Genomic DNA, 6012 nt, shown 5'->3' with positions numbered 1-6012 from the left:
CGTATGGAAAAAGGTTGCCATAATACTTTTCGTGCTGTCGTGGAGGAAGATACATTGGAATCGCCTTCAAGATGTCGATGATCCCCTTAAGAAAATCTAATCGTGACCTGCAAGAGACCGTGGAAGGAGGAAACGTTCTTCACTCTTAATTAATACACTCTTGACGGTTCATTAAGTAAACGTTCTGGCTCTAATATACACTTCCTGTGTTCGGGGTCGCCTGCCCGTGATAGGGAAATAATTTGATAACGCTGTACTTCGGTAATCTTGTACTTCAGCTTTGTAATTTATTGCGTTACGAGACCTGCATTTATTTACGCTTCGCTGTAATGCTAAAAGAGTACTTGTTTTCGAAAGTAGTGTTATTACGAAATGCACCGCCGAGTTGGTTTTCCTCCCTTCATCATTTTATTAAGCCGGTTTTTTCCCACAAGAAATATTATTCAGACAAAGTACCGTTGCGGGACAAGGTGAATATTTGCTTGTCTATTTTTCTTTAGGTCGTTAATTCCACAACTAATCCCATTCTTTTTTGCGCCGACGTTTGTAAAGTACTTATTTCTAATCTAGCGCGTCTCATTCCTCACGGCGTTATTGTGTAATTACGATCAACTTACGTGTACTGATTTTCCTGTTATGAGTATAGTCTAATTGCAGGTATGTTGACCGTGTTGCAGGTAATGGTGCGGCGCAGACATCACCACGGCCTGCTGATCATGGTGGTGGAGGCGGTGATGGTGGTGGTGGTGGCGGCAGCGGTGGTGGGGGTGATACGTATATGTGTAGTTCAAAGGTTGTAAGAGATGTGATGGAATGCATAAGGGAAATTTTAAGGACTAGAGTAAAGTAAAAAGTGAGGAGAAGGACTGAGTTGTTGAACGTTTTGGCTGGGACAGGATAGGGTACAAGACGTAAGAAATAGCATGATGGAGGGATTAAATTAAAGGGGAATGTGATGAAGTTTGTTTGAGGGTCATGTTATCGAGAGAGAAGTGGCGGTTAGTTGAATGAGGGTACAAGGTAGTGAAGTAATAAAGTACTGCGAGTAAAGGTCGTAGGAGGAGGGTATCAGGGCACCTCTCCTCCCGAAATTGACTTATCTTTCGGCCACTCCTCCTCACTCTTTTGTGGGAGCAGTGAGTAGCGGGCTTTTTTTTTTATTAATGTTTCCTTTTTGTTGCCCTTGAACTGTTTCCTCTATTGTATAAAGAAAACAAACGACAATAGGCAAGTGTTTGTAAATTGATTAAGGGATGGAATAGGGAGAAGAAGGGGTGGAGGGGGGGAGGGCAAAGGATAGGGCAGCAGCAGGACAAAGACTGAAAAGGCGAAGTTAGTCGACTCAGGGTTAGAGATGAGAGAACAAAGGGTGAGAGAAAAGACCTAAGAGAGGAAAAGAGAGAAACAGAAGAATTAATTTACTTCTCGAAAAATAAGTTGTTTCCCTCTGAAGTATGACGGATGGTTTGTCAGCGATTATGTTTCCTTCTTTTCTCCCTCTGACTAACATTTCTGTCCTCTTAACCGCTATAAAAAAAAAGAAAACGTCTGTGCAGAAGAGCAAATTTTAACCATGAACTCTTGAAAATCATTACGTAAAGTTTCCCCTGTCATGCACTGTGCTCCCGTGCAAGGCGGAAAAAAAGTACGCAGCTTGTTATTTTTTACTTCTGTTTAAAAAAGGGACTGAAGCGGAAAGATAAGAGAATACAGTGTGTGTGTACGTGTGTGTGTGTGTGTGTGTGTGTGTGTGTGTGTGTGTGTGTGTGTGTGTGTTATGTATATGAATTATGTATAAATGAATGTTACCCACGTGTGTTATATGTATGCTTCGGCCACATTCATTTGCGGTGTGGAGATGCATGTATTATGTATTGAAGATCTATTTGCCTCAGTGTTTTCTTTCGAGGTGCAAAGCTTAACTTGCCTTCACCTTCCTCGCCCCACTCAGCATAATTTTCATCGTAATTTTATTCATGTCTTCCTTATCTCCCTCGCCGCGAACACCCCCGACACACACCTCTGCTCGGGCGCCGCGTGTAGGGCAGAAGTTTAGCGGCTCCTCTGCGTGCATTGGTTCGTCTTTTATGACTGTGTTCGTTTTCTTCTTTTTGATTTACTGTTGAGGATTCGAAGGGGAACTCAGTTATGTTAAGTTAATTCGCTTCTATTAATTTTTCTTTTTCATATTTTTCGTCTCGTCTCGTTTCTTCTCGCCTTTCTCCCTCATTCCTTCTATTTTTTTCCCTACCTCGTCTCTTGTTCTTTATCCCACCCTCTTCGTCTCTATCTCTATATCCTCTCATCTCATCTCCTCTTCTTTCTCCTCCTCCTTGTCTCCCTTCTTTACTTCCATTCCTGTTATCATTTTTTCCTTCTCTTCTCCTCTTCTAAAAATGTTCCTCTTATCTACCAGCACGAGGAGGATAAGGATAAGGAGGGGGAGGAGAAACAGGAGGACAACTAGTAGAAAGAAGAGGGGGAATGGGCAAAAAAGGAGCAGGAAAAAGAAGAGGAAAAGGATGCGACATATCAAGTTTATATTTCTTTACCTACATCACCACACTTAAAAAAAACAAAAAAAAAAAAACAACTCAGTATATATCACGATTTTTCGAAAGTGAGATTACATTCTTCATTAAACTCCCCTGATATTATTACTACCACATTTTGCACCCATTTTTCCTGCAACACTCAAGCCTTAAACACCGATCCCCCGACCTACACTTTTAACGATGCTTCTTCCTTTCCCATGCCGCGCTGCACTGGGGGGACGAGGAGGCGTAGAGTCAGGCCCTCCGCGCTTCCCCGACCCAAAGGCAGAACGTAGGAGCCTAAACACCCGCTGAGCCTTGCCATTACCTGCACTAATATGGAGTCATTAGTGTTTATGTGGCCCTGAGTGATCGTTAATTTGATTAGGACAGCCCAGGGAGAGAGAGAGAGAGAGAGAGAGAGAGAGAGAGAGAATAGCGAGGGAATAGCGAGGAAGTTAATAATTTTGTCTCCTTAGGAAAGTTAGAGGAGGAGGAGGAGGAGGAGATGGAGGAGGATAAAAAGAGAGCAAGATTTGAGAAACAAGAAATGGGAAAAGGAAAAAAAAAGAAAACAGTAGTAATAGAAAGGAGGAGAAAGAAGCAGAAGGAAAAGGAGGAAAAGAAAATGGAGGAGGAGGACAAAAAGTTGAAAGAGGAGGAGAAAATGTGCAAAAAGGAGCAGGAAGAGGAAAGGAAGGTGTTGGAGGACGATGACGAGGAAGAGGAAGAAGAGGAGAAGGAGGAGGAGGAAGAGGAGGAGGAGGAAGGAGAGGAGGCGTAAGAGAAGGCCGAGAAGGAGGAGGACTAGGAGGAGGAGGAGGAGGAGGAGGAGGAGGAGGAGGAGGAGGAGGAGGAGGAGGAGGAAGACAAAAACGGCAGCAAGGTGTGATATCCAGATAATTATTAAGTTGCAGGTGGCGGCGGCGTGGCGCGGTGGAGGTCCGGTTGAGGTGCGACATAAGGGGCGCCTGTGTTAATTAGGCGGCCCTCAGGTGTGTGAGCGATGCGGATACCTGTGATTTGGGCGTCTGAAGGTAGTGGTAAGGCGGCGTTGCAGAGGTGGTGGTGGTGGTTATGGTGGTGGTGGCGGTGGTGGTGGTAAGGGTTAGGAGATTGTTGTTGTTGTTGTTATTGGTGGTGGTTAGTGGTAGTAGTTGTTGTTGTTGGTGGTGGTGATGTTGGTGGTGTTGGTGGCGAGGTGGTAGGTGGTGGTATTGGTGGTGGAAATAAGGATGATGAAATGGGGGTGGTTGTTGAGGAAAGGTGATGGTTGTTGTTGTTGTTGTTGTTGTTGTTGTTGGTTGTGGTGGTGGTGACTATCTACCCACATACCCCCACGATTATGCTAGATCTCTCTCTATTTTTCCTGTCTGTCTATCTATCTATTTATTTATCTGTTCGAAAATTACAAATGAGAGAAAGAAAATGAAAATAAAATGTAGGCGAGAGGGGAGACGAATATTATGATTTGAAGGTGTAACGAAGATTGACATAAAAGAGGAGGAGGAGGAGGAGGAGGAGGAGGAGGAGGAGGAGGAAAGAAAAAAAAACAGGAGTAAGAAGGAGGCAGCAGCAAGTACAATATTCTTATTCAATTTCTCTTCCTTCATCATCGTCATCATTATCTCTCTCTCTCTCTCTCTCTCTCTCTCTCTCTCTCTCTCTCTCTCTCTCTCTCTCTCTCTCTCTCTCTCTCTCTCTCTCTCAAATTGGTCGATGGTTTTGGCAAATGTACTCAGATTATATAACTGATGGAGGAACAAAAAATAATCAGTAATAATAAAGATAAATGTGAGTACGACTGAATATAAAACCAGTGTACTTTAAAAATAAGAATATGTACCTAGTGACCTATTTTTCATTTCTATTTCTTCCTGTACCACGTTTTCTTGTCCCTTATCTTTATTTCTTTACTTTCCTTCCTCCTTCTCTCATTCTCCTTTCTTCTGTCCTGTCAACTTTTCCTCCATAGTTCCTCCAACTTGATATCCATTTTTCTTATACAACACAAAAGGCGAACATCATTTTGCGCGTTTTTTCTTCCCTCAGGAATTAGTATTAATGAGGAGGTGAAAATGGAAGAGGCGGTTCGGTTAGAAGGCGGAAGAAGGAAGGGACGGAAGGGGCGGGCAGGTAAGGAGGCGTAGGGAAGGGATAGGTGAAGAGAGGAACAAATTAGGTGAGGAAACGGCTTTAATTTGAAGTTGAGAGACTGAGTTTGGGTGTTTCAATGACAAGACAAATGAAGGAGGAAAGAAAGGGCGAAAATCCAAGACCGGTAAATGAGAATATGTGGAGCGGGTAGTGAATGGGATCAGGTAAGGCGATCATGACCAAATGGACGAGAAATGTCTTTGCAGATAAGATACTGATAGTCTTCTACCTCTTAAATTCCGCCGCAGTGTTGCCTCTCTATCTTCTATCGATATTTCCACGCTGACTGCTCTTCTGAACTTGCTAACTGCATGCCTCCCCCCCTCCCGCGGCCCCGCTGCACTCGACTTTCTACTCATGCTCATCCCTATACTGTCCAAACCCCTTATGCAAGAGTTAACCAGCATCTTCACTCTTTCATCCCTCACGCTGGTAAACTCTGGAACAATCTTCCTTCATCTGTATTTCCTCCTGCCTACGACTTGAACTCTTTCAAGAGGAGGGTATCAGGACACCTCTCCTCCTGTATTTGATCTTCCTTTCGGCCACCTCTTTTGCTTTACTTTAGGAGCAGCGAGTAGCGGGCTTTTTTTTATTATTGTTTTCTTTTTTTGTTGCCCTTGAGCTGCCTCCTTTGTTGTAAAAAAAAAAAAAAGATAAAGATTAAGGGCTGTATTATGAGATATTTCGCCGCCCAAGAACACCTATTTGACAAGGCTTTCGTAGGAGTTGTGGGCATTTCCAGGGGTAGTTTTATGACCCTGGTGGTAGTGTGACCCTTCTTCTGTACCATGAACCTGAAGAAACACTCATTAGAACCCGATTGATCCCCTCTTTGACCTTTATAAATAGCTGATGTGGTATGGCAAAGTGTCTTATATTACCGACCTAAGACGCATAAAGGGGAAAAGAGGATTTGGAATAAGGAGAACAAACTTACAGGGCACAGATATTATTTCCTTTGTAGATTGTTTTGTAAGTTCTTTTACCTTTTTGCTTTTTCTTTTGTCTTATTTTAGTATACCATTTCCCCGCATTGTTTTGCTTGTGATTTCTCTGTCTGTCTGTCTGTCTGTCTGTCTGTTTGTCTGTCTGTCTGTCTGTCTGTTTCTCTGTTTCTCTCTCTCTCTCTCTCTCTCTCTCTCTCTCTCTCTCTCTCTCTCTCTCCTACCCATTCCAGATCATAAATTTGAGACAGCGAAGTGGTACCCGGTCCTCGTAAATCGTGATCGCTGAAGCATAAATACTGATTTTTTTTTATGTTGCAGAGGCGCTGGTTTTTGCTCCTTCGTTAGCATCAGTAATTGGTTATTAAGTAGAG

This window comes from Eriocheir sinensis, chromosome 28, assembly GCF_024679095.1.
Source record: "Eriocheir sinensis breed Jianghai 21 chromosome 28, ASM2467909v1, whole genome shotgun sequence".
Taxonomy (NCBI): domain Eukaryota; kingdom Metazoa; phylum Arthropoda; class Malacostraca; order Decapoda; family Varunidae; genus Eriocheir; species Eriocheir sinensis.
Note: the sequence above shows the minus strand (reverse complement) of the source record.